The following is a 17,739-nucleotide window of genomic DNA, read 5'->3' on the forward strand; positions in this document are numbered from 1 at the left end:
TTAATCTGAGGTCAGGAAGATATCAGCAACACACCCAAACTAGAGCAAACCACTGACAGCAGCACTGCAGCAGTACAGCACCAACTAGACAGTATTCAACAAAGAACAGGAAAACACTGCTGTCTGTTTCTTTCTAAGCACTCACCAAGGCTCCAGTAAACCTTAAGACTTAGATATAAGAATGACTTCATCTGATTTGTGGAAAATACTGTCATGAATTCTGCCTAATTTTAGAGCAGAAGTGTGCTCATGTGACTTAGAGAAACACACCACAACTCTGAAATTAGAGCAGCTTTGATCCCCTTTGTCTTGAATGTGGAGAACAATGCAACAAAATCTTTGACATAGTAGACACAAGTACAGCAAACCACAGCTTCTTGAACTGAAGTATAGAGGACCTATGTTCTTTAGAGACACAGAGGAACTTTGGAATTAACTGAAAAGGCATTTGTGATCCAATACTGCAGTGCTTGACTTGAATAAAGACATTGTGGCTAAATGGAGTCAAATCTTTAAATGCTTCAATACAGTGTAAAAAATGTCCCAGAAGAGTAAAGGCAGTTACTGGAACAAAAAGGAAACAAAATCACTTTAGGGAACCATAACACTAAGCTGAAACTACTTATTAGCATCAAACTACTTACTACACACTGAGTGATTAATTCCACAAGTGGTCCCTCTCCTGCATGCACTGATAAGATCTTGGTGTGTAGATTTCTAACAGTTACCATGGCTAATGTCACAGCTATGTCCCTGATTTCACATGGACCAATAGATATTTTCCATAAAATGTTAGTTATACTGTTTATTTTGAAGCCATAAACAGGCTATAAACGTAAACAGCTCTGGCATTTAAACTGGATCACAGAATTAATGCTACATTTACTGGCATGTGCTCATCAGCATGCACTGCCTTTGGCTAAATGGGCTCAGCGAGAGACCAGGCAGATGGACTACTCTATTCGAAAGATAGAGAGTGATGGCCAAAGTCTGTGTCGCAGTGTATGCCAGCGCATGGTCTGACTGCCTAGTTTTACACACATACACTTAGGTTACATTTGTCTCTCATGTTTGACACACACCTCTGCTACATTAGGAGTAAGCTTGTACCAACATATTTTTTGGTAATATTTCAATAAAGAGTGTGTTATAGTCATTCATTCATTCATTGTCTGTAACTGCTTATCCAGTTCAGGGTCACGGTAGGTCTGGAGCCCACCCAGATTCACTGGGCGCAAGCCGGGAACACAACCTGAAAGGGGCACCAGTCCTTTGCAGAGTGACACACACTCACACATTCACTCACACACTCACACCTATGGACACTTTTTGAGTAGCCAATCAACCTACCAATTCTCAATGCTTTTCAAGTAGTATTATTTATCACTATCAGACAGTGTAAGTACTTTAAGTTGCTGGCCAGATCTTAATATTAAAACAATACAAAATAAGGATATTACAAAAAAACAGAGGTGAGTATAGTAGCACAAACCTATACTCAGTTAAAAGTTTTGTTACTTTGGCCCTGTCAGAGTGAGATTGTCGAATCGATTCCTGGTTATGATGCAGCCATCTGAAGTAGGCAGTACAAGACAGGATAATTGGCCGCACTCTCTCTGGGTGCATAGGATGGCCCTCCCTCTCCCCATCCCACAGTGAAATTGTGTGCTCAACATCAAGTGCTTAATTTGAAGATTTTAATTCTGATAACTGAAGTAATAAAAATAAATGTACTAAAGTCTAATTACTGTACTCTGACCAGGAACGTCTGAGGATACTAACACAATAGAATTTAAAATGGTAAAATCCGGAACGGAGAACATATATGAACTAAATGTAGAAATTCCGGGTAATCTGCTTAACATAATACCACAGAAGAACTATCCGCTTTAAGGGTGCAATAGCACTATGTTTACAGCAGGTCCACAAAGGACATGTTCCTATTTCGTTGCAATAAATTTAAATACTCACACACAGTGGTGCTTTCTAGATAAGATTGGGCATCCTTTACAGCTGGTATAGCCAAAGTCATTATAGTAGTCTGTCTAAATGACAGCCATCTTGATGTTGCCCAAACTTGTGTTTCTTTGAATGGCTAAAATCATGTTTTAAAAATAGATTTAAAGAAATGTTGAGAAAATTTTTCAGAAATAGATTGTAAAGTTTGAGTTAAATAATGCAAAAAATGGAATTCATTCTTTATTTTTAACATGTTTATAATTGTGACATATTTTATAATATTCATAAATATTATTATAATAAATGCCATGCCATGCTGTAATTTTTTAAGTCCTGTGTCTATATTTCCAGGTAAAGAAATTAATATAATATAATAAAGTAGAAATAGCCCTGCAACGGCCTAGTGATTCTGGGTAGGTTAAGTAGTTACAGACGCTGAATGAAAGAAAGAATAATACAAATAAATGTCTATAAATAAATAACTGAGAGCAGGTATTTTCCACTATGGGCTTTACCAGTGAACTGATTCATTATTTTGATGAAAAGGCAGGACTTTCCCAGTACACTGGTGTAAGAACAGTGGAAAAACTGTTATTAAAAACTGTTAGCAATTTGCTTCATAAAGGAAATCTTTACTTGTCTAACATGATCAAATTATGAGTTACTCTCAGTAACAGCATCTTCCATTTCTTAAATGTCAAAGTATGCTTACTTGTCCATCTTATAAAGCAGTGGGGATTTTCACCTTGTCTAAATGTAGGACTCATAATAGCACTGTCTATTTTTTTGTTGCTATAGGTGGTTTACTCCAGTCTCATGCAGTGCATCCTGTTTATTAACCACATCCGCCCCCTGCAGCCCCTCCCTTCTTCAACCTGTCTGTATAATCCAGTGTGTTACATTCACAGGCCCTGCCTGTCTTCTGCCAATCAGTCAAACATTTTTAAACCACACACACACACAAAAAAAACACCACTGGCATTTGATGTATCATAAAATCAGACATTTCGCCACAGAATTAAGTCAACGTAGTGAAGTTGGTCCAGTGATTACGTTTAAATATATTGTATAAACTGAAGTGTTCATTTGAAGATATTAGCTAGCTCTGTTTAATTGAATATAGTGGAGTGACTGACAGAGAACACACAGACAATAATACCACTGAAACTGTTTGTGGATGAGCAGATGAGCTGTAGGAAGAAGGAAAAAACTGATGTTTCTGAATGTGGAACTGTGTTATAGCAACGGCAGAGTGCCTCAGGTGAGGGTATGAACAGAAAGACTCCATACAGTCTCAACACTACACCATTAGAGAGCCTTAAAACAACAACCATGTGAAAAAGCAAATCTAAACCCACTGTTTAATAATATTGGTATATAGAGGTGGTCCATAAAAAATATGTATCATTATTTATCTTTACATCCTTAGTTTTCCTCTGAGAAATGTGAAGCCGACCATTTTAGCTTTGCACTGCAGCTTCAACAGACAGCTGAGCACACCAGACGGAAGACACAAAGTACCCGTTCATGTGTAGGTAAACTACCAGAAGCATATTGGCAGATCCAGGCTGTGGGATTCCCAGGAATCAAACTGACAAACAAATTATGACAGAGCCTAGACAATTGTGTTACTCGGGAGTATACTCCTAGTTGTGACATTGTATCTCAGCTGTGATCTGCGTTAAGGCATGATACATCAAACAATGGTTTTTGCATCATGGAGGAGTGCTTTGTAACCATAATTTGCTTTTCATGCAAATAAATATTACAGAGGGGTAATGTCATTATTCAGTACTCACCATTTGGAGAGACCTGTGAAGTCTTGCCACTCTCTGAAACAGAAACAAACAGACTTTATGGCAAAATGCAAGATTATATTTGCATTCTCACTGCTCTGTAAACCCAAATCTTTATAAAGTAATTTCTATAGCCAGAGCATTTTCTAGTTCTAATACCCATTAAATATTGAGTGTGTTTACATTGCATCAACAATGTGACCATTATCAGATCGGCTTTTTTCTGATTATTTAAAATGTCCTGTAAACAGCATATACAGAATTTAAAACGGGTTAAAACCTTGTTTGGATTTCCTCAGCTAGAGATTTGGAATATACATAAGTAATCAGGGATTACAATGCATGTTTTGTAAGTGTAATGCACAATTATATTGAAATTATATTGTTATCAGCAGAGAACTGCTTTTAGAAAAATTATTGCCATCGGGCAAATGCTTTGCATTTGCCAATATTTAAACCAATAATTATTAGCTCAGATTGCTCACTGGCTCAGATTGTTCCACCTCTGACAGTGCGGAGAGGCACAAAGTCAGTGCTGAAGTGCACTTATATCTGTGTTATTATATTGTTGCTATATGTTAAAGATACACTGGTGTATGCTTTGTGTTTAATCCTTTGTTTTAAATTAACCTTAATTTGCAAATTATTTTTATTAGTTTGAGAAAATCTATCATATTATGTAACTTGTAAGGACCCGTTAGCTATCTAAATGTGGTTAACAGATTTCTCAAAAGACACCTTTTATTTTATGGTTTGCATGCACTACGTTGAAAGGTAAAATGTTACACAAATATATGTTCCATTTGTCTGTTAACCCAGTGTATCCTATCATTCTTTATATTAAAAACTGTGTGCATCAGTAATGTTATCATCATTGGCATCAGTAGATATGTACACACATAATTTCAGATATCTGCAGCGGCCCAGAATTCCCATACTGGTGTGTCCCTAATGAGCACCCTTATTTTGATTTCTTTCATTTGTCTACATCTGCGCATGGGCAGAAATAGAACCTGATAAAGACAAACTTAACAGGAAAAAGTTAACACTCAATGCAACAACCACAAAATACTGACAAATGACCACATTCTGTGGAATTAGGAGTTGTATAAATGGAAGTATAAATATGTATCACTAAGGAAACACTAACTGTGCCTAGACATCTTTGCACATGGTGTGTCAAGGTGCTTGGCCAAGGTAAATGAACACATCCTGTATGTAGAAAGACATATGAAAATTTAATGTATACTCCCTGTCTCAGGAATAGATGTTTTATCGCTGTCGGTTTACTAAAGTGCTCATAAACTTGTTGAATGAATTATTGCCAAAATCTGATTTTCTGAAGTTATCAGATTATCATGTGCATGTAAACAAACTCACTGAGGCTGTTCTACAGCAAACAGGGAACTTCCCATTTACAAACTCATAAATCCTCTGCCTTAAAGTGCACAAGGAGTACAAAGTAAATATGGACTGTCCATTAGCATCCATTTAAGGGCAACCTGCAATTTAGCTGAGGTCTTCTTGAAGCATACTTTGAAACAAAGCAGTGGAAAAGTGAACGAATACAGGAGAGAATTTAAATAAAACTGAAGTTAGTGCTGGGCGATATGAACACAAATCAATATCACGATTAATTGTACATTTTACCATGATTACAATTAATGAATGATTATTCTGTTTTTGTATTTTTGATCCTCATAGTTCATTGAAGAGGTGTGTACTGTAAATATGCTCCAGTATTAAAGCTGGGATATTTTTTTCTAATGTTGCTGGGAGCTTGCTCCTCTCTTGATTTTTTGAGCTCTTCTTGTATTCTTTATTTTTTTTTTTTTTGGTGTGTGATTGTTCTTTGGTCACTGAAACTATTTTTTCTCAGCATTTACATTTTTTTGTACAGTGTCATCTTAATTATAGTCAAAATAGAGCACATCCACACCACAGACACTGTGTTTTTCTTTGGTACTAGCTGCTCTAGTCGTTCGGTCAGCCTCATCGTTTAGGTTGCTTCCATGTGGCAGATGGGGCAGAATCACGTGACTACAGCTTGGAAACGTGGTTTTAAAGGGGCAGTACATGAACACAGTGGGGACATGACAAAATATCAATTATATCAATTATTATTATAGACAAGATTATGTTGATTAGAAGTTCTCAATGTGGATTTCGATTCATTTTCAATTAATTACTCAGAACTATCTGAAGCTAAAAATAAAATTTTCCATCAGAGTCATGTCCCACAAGGACAAACTGTGTTCTTCTGTCTACAGCTGATTACTTTTGTACAGGATTGTCATCAAATGTTCTCTGAACTGGCATCTGATCCACAGGACATTCAAATAAATGAAAAAAATATACACATTGAACTATGACTTTTATTGCAAGTCAGTTCAGAGTCTTTCTATAACAAATTAACCCACATGAAATAGTCAGTGATGACTTAGAAACATCAAACATAGGGAAGTCCCGGCTTTCTTTCCTCTATTGTAACCTGCAACTAATTCAGTCTGTAGTTTGTGAATAATATATACAGGGTATCATTAGAATTTAAGGGTTCAAATGTGTCAGGGAAACAAAATGTATTACTGCTTTCCAATTATGTCAATATTGGTCTGACTGGAACAAGCATTGCTACAAATTATGAAAGCCACATGTCCATAAAATAAGGGATTCATTCAATTCCCTTTAATATTTCTCCACATTGAATAGAAGCAAAATTCATTTTTATGAAATGTAAAAACAGAAGCATTTAATCAGGATGTACACCACTGGCAGCTTGCTGCTAACATAACATTGTAAATCCCATAGCTTTATAAGAAATCAGCATGTGTGTTTACTTATGTATAGTTTCTTTTTGACACTATTAAAAATTATGGCAACTGTCAACAGAACTGAACTTCACTCAAACTATACTTACATATCACTTTTTTCCTGATACAGAGACTGTATATTTGATCAGATTAATATTTTTCTCTCTACTGTTCAATCCAGCATTTCCTGTTGCTAGTCACTGTATTAATACCTGATATTGGATCAGGGCCATGCCTGCAGAGCATGCAAAACTAATAAAATAACCAACCGATTTGGGCACCACATGTTCCAACAGCATTAGCTGACATTAAGTTTCCAAAACATAAACAGCTTCACGACTGAAGGACAAAAAGCAGCATGTGGGCCTTAAGCCCTTCACCCATCAAAGTGGAGAACAAACAATGTCATGGATTTTATGGCAAGACAGACAAGGGCTGTCCAATTCTGTCATACAGCTGATGATCCTCACTTATTGTCTTTTGTTGCATAAATCAGATAAATATCCTTTAAAGTCATGTCTTTCACGCACACTGAATGTGACCTTGTATTACAAGATGAAAAACCCTAAGAATAGACATGATACCATTTTAAGCAACAAACATACAGATGAAGTTTTTTTCTATGATAGGCTATTCACGGCTTTGTCTGAACAATGCCACATTAATAAGGATTTCAATAAGAATAATTTGTGTTCAAGCTGTGATAAGGATGCTTCCTGTGATGTGTGTATGCTTTCTACCGAGTTACATCCTGTCAATAATAGCTCCGGTGTATTTAGAGTTGCGGTGTATTTAGAGTTGTATTTGCAAGTTGCGGGTGTATTTTGGGAACATGCAACATGCAAGAAACAAATAAGAAAGTAAAGCCTACACACATCTGAGGATCTTCATTTTCAGATGACTAAGACATTTCCCACTTGTTTACATTTAGAAATGGCATTTTTTTATGGATGAGGCTGGCAGATGGAGGCAGCACCTGTCATCATGTGGGAGCAAATGTAACATCTGCTCGTTGAATCCTGTTTTTTCCTTCCGCCTAACCTTTATACAGAGCACCACATGTTCACACCACCAGCAAAGCCACGTGTGTGATGGGTGAAATACTGCAGCAGAGTTAAAACAACACTGTCAAAAATGCACTGTACGTTTCTGTCATGGAACAGCAAATACACCCTCTAAGACACGGCAATGGATTTAAGACCCCAATTAAAGGCTTTAAGGTCCAGTTGTGTACCTAAAATGTTACACCATATTCATGTTGCAAGCGCCTCTTATAAACAGTGCATTTGGCTACTTTAAGTCACACCCATTGTACAGAGATATTCAGCTCCACAGAAAGTCATGGAACAAAATGGGACATTCTACAGCAGCTGCACATGAGCCTATGTTAACTACTCAATGCCAAGTATCAGCTGGATGGGCAAAAAAAAGTTCAGGCACTGGGTTGTGGAGTAATGGGTATGCACCCTCTTAAGTGAATGAGCACCACTTAATATGTTTGGAGTGGTGTTTATTATCTCAACTATCCAGCATCAACACCCGTGAATATCCCTCCCAGAACAGAGCAGTAAATGTGGCCAAATTTTTTATATTTGGTCATGTAGTGTACATTTTAATAACAACAGATATGGTACGATTTCGTTTCCATAACTAAAGGTACTATCATTGAGGTTATCACTACCGTCTCAGTTGTTTTTATGAATGACTTGGGGAAAAAAAAGAACTGCAGGGTATTAAATCAGGTTATTGAACATGCCTCTGACAGCAACCTTTGTCTATGTCAACACTATATATGGGGATTACATTATATAGTATATGTGCTCACAGTGGTGTTCTGCCATGAACGCAAATAAATGCACAAAGACATCAGAGATACAATGTAGCCATGTGCAGTTCTGAGCTGGAGTGGGTGGCCTGGAGCACCACAGTCTCCCATGAGCTCGCTGTAGAGAGGAAAACAGCATGAGGAGCCCTAAAAATGTTCCCTAGAGCTTCCAACAAATAGCAAGTTAGTGTTATACAAAATCACAGCACTATGATTTTGAAGCACTGAGCAATAAACAGATTGTTTTGAGTCAACAAACTCACTTAAATCATGTGAACACTGAAATAACCACATTCATCTCACCTCTAGCACATTGAGGCCTATATTTTAGGCCTGTTTCAAACATCCTCTTTCTTTCATATTAACAGGTTAGACACCTGACACAATAGTAACACCAGAAGACCCGTGATTTTTTTCCCAAACAAGTTATTAAAATAATAGTAATTAAAATAATAAACTAAACTAAAATAATATGAATATAATAAGATGAATGAAAAATTAAACAGAAAAATGATCTTAAAACGGAAAAGCACAAAATATACAAACAAAGTCCATTATAACTAGTTAGATATTTCAAGCTACACAATGAACACACTTTCTGATAATAGTGCCTGATGAAATTGTGATGTTTTGAGGCAAAAACGTCAGCCAAATGCAGACTATATCTGTCATTCTGTGACTGTGTGTGAAACAGGCTTTAAACTTTAAATGAACTCAAACTCTTGCAAATTAAAATGAAATTGCTGACAAAGAAGTAGAACACCCAACAAAAAGCCCATCCCTTCTGCATTCCTGAACATCCTCATAATCCTGACTGTTCGTTCTTCTATCCTCGGTAGCTCATGTTCTGGGAGTACTTTCTGATTCATCACTTATTTAGAAATGTATAAGGCCACGTGTTAAAATAAAATTTTCCCATTTTATAAATGCATTCATTTATAATTTATTTAAATTTGATTTTAAAAAAAGAAATGGTATATTCTCATCAGAAAAGTTGCTGAAACTCTTGTCCATGCTTTCATATAATCAAATATGAATGGTTTTTCATTCATTCAAAGTCTGTAACTGCTTTTCCAGTTCAGGGTCACGGTGGGTGCAGAGCAGGTCCAGGAATCACTGGACACAAAACGGGCACACACCCTGAAGGGGGCGCCAGTCTTTCAGCAGACAACACACACTCACATATTTACTCACACACTGACACACTTTTGAGCAATCCAACACCCAGTGAAAACCCATGCAGACATGGGAAGAACACACCAAACTCCTCACAGACAGTCACCCAGAGTGGGGCTCTGAATTCTATTTCTTTAAAGATAAAATTGTTTTCAATTCTTTGTTAGTTCCTTTTTACTGCTGCATTCTGTAAAACCTATAACTATTTCCAGATAAAAATACACATTCATATGAAAGATTTTCACTGAACAACTTTCTTAATCCTCATTGAATGTATGAAAGCAAAATGCTAGCTTGCCACTGAAGCTTTAAAGTAGCGTTACACAGCGCTGCTTAGTGAAGGATGCAGAAAGCACATCAGAAATGGAAAGAGTTCCATAATGGCCTTGTAATAAAAAATGGATGACAGAGGTACCTTCAGAAACTAACAGAGTATGGGCCCCACAGGCAGATCAAAACTTGGTTATTCCAAAGAAGGAAACAGAAAGAGAAGAAAAGATAAAAAGTGCAGTCTTTAATATGGACTGAGGAGAACACATGAAGGATGCAATGGGGTTAAAATGGGTGCAAAGTTTAAGGGGAAAAGGCATGAGTTGCCCCTTACACTAATCTGGGTGTAAAGGAGACATAAGCAATGCAGGGCCCATTCCTAGGCTTGTGTGAGTTTCAGTTCAATTAATTAAAATTTCATTGTCATGATATGTACATGAAAACAGTATATCAAAACAGATATATGGATGAGAAAATAAAACATATATGTATATTATTAAATACATAACATACCATAAAAAATATATTGGTGACAAAGACGTGCATGGTTATATTAAAATGTATTGGAATACTGATATACAAGACTTGCATTGAGGGCGGCACGGGGACCTGGAGTTTGGTGTGTTCTCCCCGTGTCCGCGTGGGTTTCCTCCGGGTGCTCCGGTTTCCTCCCACAGTCCAAAAACACACGTTGGTAGGTGGATTGGTAACTCAAAAAAGTGTCAGAGAGTGTGTGTGTGTTGCCCTGTGAAGGACTGGCACCCCCTCCAGGGTGTATTCCTGCTTTGCGCCCAATGATTCCAGGTAGGCTCTGGACCCACCACGACCCTGAACTGGATAAGTGGTTACAGATAATGAATGAATGAATGAAAGACTTGCATTGAATAAATCTTTATGTGAGTAATAGGCATTTACCCTTTTTATATAATCCACCGACCACAGTTATTGTCCAATCATATGTTTGCACCAAAAAGAATATTTTAAGCATTTTAATCAGATGGGTTTAGTTCAATACAATCCATGGAGATGATAAAAATCAGAAAACACATTGGTTAAGAGATAAGGGTCTTGCAACCACAACAAAATATCTAAATTCTGACTGGTGCTATAACACCTTTAGAGGGCAGCAATGAGTAACATTTGTTTACTTGAGCTCGAGCTATGTCTGTTTTCTGCCAGGAGCAGAGAGAGAAAGCCTAGCATAAGACACTTGTTTTTTGTACCCTTTTATAGACACTAGGGCTTCGTAAACACATTAGACTGGTTTTGAGCAGAAAACCGACTGGAGAGCTAACAAATGATGAGGAAATAGCCTCAGAATTTTATAAAAAGTGTTTTTTGGATTATAACTGTTAACGTAGCTTTAAGGCTTATACTAATATAGTATATGTTGTATACTGCATAGTATGAACAAAAAAAGGTAAAATGTTAATTTATACGAAATATAATTGTCAGCTCAAATTTCATGATTGTGACACTTGGTGTGTTTTGATTTTTTAATCCAATCTTTATAATGACATTCAAAACTGTGATTCTATATGTGTGACTTGGTTTTGTCACTATCACAGAACACACAAACACACCGCAGAGACACACACGCACAGAATAACGAACACTCCCCACAACTCCTACACTGAGTGGGTGCAGAATGAGATAACGGCCAGTCTGTCCAAACAAAAACAAAAAGAAATGCTGCGTTCACCCTTGCAATACTTCATTGTTCCCATGATTGATGTGTTAGTCTTCATAATAATGGAGAGAGTATTTCACTGAGCCACAAACAGCTCTTTACTGGCACATTGCTCTTCTGCACATATTTCCCAATCTGTTACCATGGTGACTGAGAAATGTTAAGAATTTTTTTTCCTGACACATACTAAAACATGTATTGTAAGATGTGCAAAGAGGAACCCAAAGATACATCATGAACTTTACTGGGCCACAAAAACCACCAGGTTCCTCACATATGTCAAGTGAAGAACTCTCCCTGATTCAACCCACATGACGTTAGCCTACACCCTGTCCTTCTGTGAACTTGTCATTTAATACACACTAAAGAGCTATTGCCTCATTTCCAACTGAAATATTTATGCTGCTGTTTGCATGTAAAGGCGGTTAAAGTGGAGTGGAGATTACTTGGCTGTCTGGACTTCCTTCTACTTAGTGAAGCAACACAAATAATAAGAACGATAACATCAGAGGTTACAGTGTCTCAGGACTGGTAATCTAAAAACGGCTCAAGTGGACTCCCTTTAATCTCCCATTAAAGACTAAATCCCATAATTTGTATAAATCTATGAAAACACAGGTGTTTTTAACTCCAGCTGTGGTGGACAACTGTGAATAATGTGTTTGCTTCAGCTCCAGCTGTGTTTGTCCTCAATCAGCAGCTCAGGATTTTAGGGGAAAATATCTATTTGATGAAGATATGGTCACCAAGTAATATCAGAACTACATACACAAACAAGATGATATGAGATATCAATCCATACAAATTATAGAATAATGGCAAAAACATTGGTTACTACACTGCTTATAAGAATACATTTAGAAATGTTGGTACATCGCACTTAAATTAATGCATATTGTGAAGAATAACTATCAAAATGGTGCCACTACATACTTTAAACACAGACTGCTATACTATACAGTGGCCACTGTAAGAAAAGTGATGATAAACAAACTTTGAAAATTATTCATCTCTATTATATCAACCAGCAAATGAAGCATCAGTGTGATTCCAGGGCTATTTGATAGGAAACTTGAGTGTACACATTCTAAACTCAAAAATGGTTTGTATTGCAAAGTCCAGGACCCTAACCTTGACCTTGAGAACCATTGAATAGGTTTCTTTAAGGTATCAAATTAAGGTCTGGTGTCTTATTTAAGAGCTAAGTGGACATATAGCCCATTGAACATTGGCTCATGGGACTTCTCAAGCAAACTACTCAGGCCACTGAAGCTGTACAGAGCCTGAGTTTAACACTAGACTCTTTTTATTATAATAAAATCTAATGACTGTTAAAATAACTTATTGTTATCAGGTGTGTTATTAGAGTAAGGGGAGCATGAAAAGACAGACAGCAGATGTCGACCATGAAATTGTTTTTAAAATGCCATCACTCTTAAAGCAAATTGTTCCGAAATCATGAATTCAGGTGTGAATGTGTCTATTTGATCTGCAGTTTTGGCACTGAGTAAAGTGGTTAGGTGCACATAGGCACTACATATATTAGTCTAGGTATGATATTGCAGTATTAATGTTAATGTGGGTGAGAAAGGGGCCACACACAAGACAAATATTCAGGATCCAATTTCAAAATAGGACATTAGGTAAAAGTTTAATGACATTTAATTAAGCTGAACCCTTTTCTTCAAAAACTGCTTTCTACAGACTAAGTAAGGTGCACAAAAAAACAAAGAATTAATTAAAGGAAAAACATGTCTTTTCCCGATCCTCTGAATAACTTACCTGAAGACATAAAACTAGTGTATCTGAATTCTGCACTTTGCAGCAGATGGTCATTCGAGATGCTTTCAAGTCTCACATCACATTACCACCTGAAGTTTCAATTTTCTGAGTGAGTTCAGCTTTAGTGTTAATTTTTTAGATTAGTGATTTAAAGATTTAGTGATTTAAATATTACCAACATATGTTTCATATTTTACTTAAAGTTTTTGATAATGTTTTAATATATTTTAAGTCACACTATATACCTCTAACTGTTCCATGCAAGCTTTCCACACAAGAGGGTCAGAGCCATTATAAATAAATACAGTACTTAAATGATCAACATTTTCAATGTGGAAATAACTTGAAGTACCACTTAAAATGAAACCAGTAGCACTGTTGCTGTGTGTGAATAAATTTAATTGACTGTCCTGATATTCTGAAAGATTCTTTACCTGTAATCACACAGGGTCTAATTATTTTTACTAAACAAAACTGCAATGTAAATGATGATGAGATATTTTCATGAGTTAAGGGCCAGGTTTGTTTTTTCGACAAAGCCCAGAATATCCACTATTATGTGCACCAGACCGCCAGTTAGTCATGTTTATGATGTCATGCAACATGCATGTTCCGTTTGCTTCATCTGCTGTTTATACGTAAGTGCTGTAGGGTAAATTTCCCCACTTAAATCTTAATACATCATCGATGACAATATAGGTTTCAATTCAAATTATTCTCTTTCAAATAAGAGTTTCAATATAGAAAATATTAATCTTCAATCTCAATTCACCTCAATGTTTTGGTTATATTACGTTTTCCCTTTCTCACAGATTTCAACGGTACAAGTGCAGCTCACGGCAACATTTTATTGGGTTTGACTAGTCATGTAAAGACAAGTTCCTGGAGTGTATGGCATGCAGAATACAGAACACAGTCCAAGGAAAACAACATAAATGTAGAAAGGGTGTAGCACTGGTTATCTGCAATCACGTTTACTTCCAGACTCATGTCACCCACTGTGTAGTGCACAGAAACCTCTTTCACATTACAACCTACTCTGGCAGGCTTATGAGGTTGAAAGACTCTCACTGGAGCTCATTATACATAACATAAACAGGCTCAGAGTCATTTCATTCATTATTTATCACCTGTCCAAGTCTCTCAAAGTTCTCAGCACTCTTCACCAAATAATACAGTGTCTGATAGATATAATATAAAGGTATAATAATACCATATCATATTCCAAATACACTGGCTCCTTACACATGAGCTTGACACCAGGCTCTTTTTTTTTCTTTTCTGTGTTAAAAAGTAGGTTACATATATGCACTGGGAAAGTGAATGTAGTGTAACTTGACTACATATTTTTTATACACAACTACTTCTTACATGGGAAATCAACCCGTTTTACAAAAATTCAACACAGTGAAGTCACTGAGAAATAGATCCTGATTAAATAATTGAGAGTAATATGATGTGAGTTATTTTGTGGTTTTTGGTGGTTCATAAAGTGGGTATTAGTGTTACAGACATTGTGATGTTTGGATCTTATTGCCAAAACTGTAAAAAAAAAAAAAAAGTCAGTAAGTTTCTCTATAATGAAAAACTTCACATCAAATCTGTGCTAACATCACAATAATGGGGCAGAAAATGGTGTAGATATCCCATGTAAAGTCCACATTTAAGTGCATATTTATATAGCTTGTACACTGGGGAACACTGAGGTATATCATATATAGTATATACACAGATAAACCATAACATAAAAATGCCCCTACCTTGTCTACACTTATTGTCCATTGTATCAGCTCTATTGACAATAGACACATTTTCTGTTGCTCTGGATACTTTGTTTACCCCTTTTCACAACATTCATAATGGTCAGGGCCATCACACGACCACCACAGAAGAGGTATTACTCAGTGGAAAATCTTTAGTAGTCCAGCACTGACACTGACTTGGTGATGTTGTATTGGCATGTGCTGTGTTGGTACAAGTGCATCAGACACAGCAGTGCTGTTGGAGTTTTAAACACTGTCCACACTCTGTCCCCTCTATTAGACACACTTGCCTTGTTGGCCCACCTTATAGATGTTAATTCAAAGACAGTAGGACATTTTTGGCGGCACCGTTTTTGTATCTCATCCTGTGGTCCTTCATTAGTGGACACTGGTCACAGGACCTTGTTAGCTGGAGATTTTTGGTTGGTGGACTAATCTCATTCCAGCAACCCCTACATCACATTCACTGCAGAACTGAGAGGCATCACCTAATTAATAGGCTACCTGCTCTGTGTGGTCCTGGGTACTGAAGAACAGAGTGAAAGCGTGCGAAAAAAGTATACAGATGTACTGCAAAAACTACAAGGACAACATATAAGGTAAAATAAGCGGATAAAATACATAATGAGTGTGAACAATTCATGTTATGGATGAGCCGTGTATGTTAATGCAGTCTTCTAATACAATATCTTTCTCTGACAGTCTGTGCTAGACGTGCCCTAGATGGAGGGAGCTCTAAGTGGAGAGTTAACTTACCCCGCAGGGGCAGAGTTGAGTGGTGTTTCGCTTCGGATTTCCGGAGAAAAAGTGAAGATATCGAAGAAGAAAGACATTCACGTGGAGTGAAAACGGAGCACGAGACAAGTCACGGCGTCTCTGTGAAGTTTACGGAGCGTGGACGCGAGCGGGACGCCATTTCCAACAAGAGCGGAGGAGTACTGTAGTTATGCAATAGACTCAGTCCACACGAGCAAGTGGAGAGCCATTATCTACTCTCCGCTACATTAGAACAAACACACAGATGGCAAAGGCGAGGGTCGTATCTTCTGGTGGCTGGGAGGCTGACTGCTGTCCCCTCTGAGAAGATTCTGAACAGGACGATGCTGTAGAAGTTCAGACTGAGTCCAGAGCAGCTTTAACCGAGTGTTTCGGAAGCGGGTATCCCCCCAATAAACGACAGCAGAAGAGTGGGACGGAGCTGTAGCTCAGGGGCGGGACTCAACACTGACCGAAGCTTCTCCGTGACGCGACCAGCATCTCTAAAAGTTGCCGCCCATCTCACACTGTCAATTACACACACACACACACATACACTACATGACCAAAAAGGGTTACTGAGACCTTTCAGCCACTGAATTCAGCTGCACTCTGTACTGTACATTATTCAATATCCCAACTGTAACTGTTTCACAACATCAACCAGAAACATGCTAGATATTATTAAATGAATGTGTACCAGATCTAACTTTTTAAAAGCATTAGAAACAGTAGAATAGGTTTTCTCTGATGGTGAACACTGATCAGTCATTAAGCTATATTAGAATGACTTCTTTGTTTTTACATCTATTTTCCATTTTATCTGCTCTACTGACCATGCTGATCCATTTTTTGTTCTACATTTACAGACTGTAGTCCATTGGTCGTTCTTTATACTTAGTTAGCCCCTTTTCACCCTGGTTTAAATGGTTAGGAGCCCTACAGGAGCATCTACTCTTATTTGGTTAGTGGATCATTTTTAGTACAGCACTGACACGGATATGGTGCATGGTGCATTACTGTGTGTTTTTGCTGGTACAAGTGGATCAGGCTCAGCCATGCTACTGGAGTTTATAAACCTTGTGGCCACTCTATTAGACACACCTGTCCACTTTTAGAGATCAGAATGACACAGCTGCACAGTTTGTGTTAGTCATTCTCTAGCCCTTCATCAGTGAGTACAGGACATATAGCCCACGGGACGCTGCTGGTGGTTATTTTTGGTTAGTGCACCATTCTCCAGGCTATAAAACCTCCAGCAGCATTGCTGTGTCTGATCCCCTCGTATCAGCCTAACACACATCAACACACGATCGCCAGGTCAGTGTGCAAGGCAGTGGTCAGTGTAAATATAAAAGGTGGACTCAGCAAAGCAGTTGGTTGTTGTGGTTGCATCTGCAGCTACAGTATCTTTAGAGTGAAGTGAGTGAGTGTTTCTGGGGTGGACTGGGTCTCAGGCACTTTCTGTAATTTTAATGCTGTAGAATTATGAAAAATGACTGTAAAATTCTGCACAGATAAATACAAAATATTGACAGTTACTTTACTCATAGCTAGCTAAGTTAGTGTACATTTGTCTGCATTCTTTACAGTGTGCTTTATCATGGAAGATTTTTTCTAAGCTATTCTTGAACAAACCAAGAGCAAACAGAAACTAGGCACACCTAGTTTAGCCGGACCGCCACTAGCCATTGTCACAGAGGTTTTTCTGGCATTTCAAAAGAGGAAAGCCCAAAATACCTTGTCAATTCCTTGTCATTGGAAGGTCTCGAGAAACTTTGGTGCTTCGTATCAATGTCTTTGTTTACAATAATACCATCTATAACTATACTATAACAATATAAAATTATTTTATTACTTGTTTTTGAACATATCTAAAACCAAGCACCTTAACATTTTATCAGCCAAGTAA

At 37.4% G+C, this 17,739-nt stretch overlaps 1 protein-coding gene across 2 annotated transcripts in view; it reads right to left on the reverse strand.

Moving 5' to 3' along the window:
- osbpl3b (oxysterol binding protein-like 3b) overlaps positions 1 to 16,233 on the reverse strand; it is a 73,777-nt gene extending 57,544 nt beyond the window's left edge. For both annotated transcript variants that reach the window (XM_066682505.1, XM_066682504.1), the window contains exons 1-2: positions 15,828 to 16,233; positions 3,759 to 3,791 (exon numbers count right to left, since the gene is read on the reverse strand). The gene's annotated coding sequence lies outside the window, so the exon portion shown is untranslated. The remainder of the gene's footprint in view (positions 1 to 3,758; positions 3,792 to 15,827) is intronic.
- Between the last annotated feature and the right edge of the window lie 1,506 nt (positions 16,234 to 17,739).

The sequence above is a fragment of the Hoplias malabaricus genome, chromosome 10 (genome assembly GCF_029633855.1).
Source record: "Hoplias malabaricus isolate fHopMal1 chromosome 10, fHopMal1.hap1, whole genome shotgun sequence".
NCBI classification, from domain to species: domain Eukaryota; kingdom Metazoa; phylum Chordata; class Actinopteri; order Characiformes; family Erythrinidae; genus Hoplias; species Hoplias malabaricus.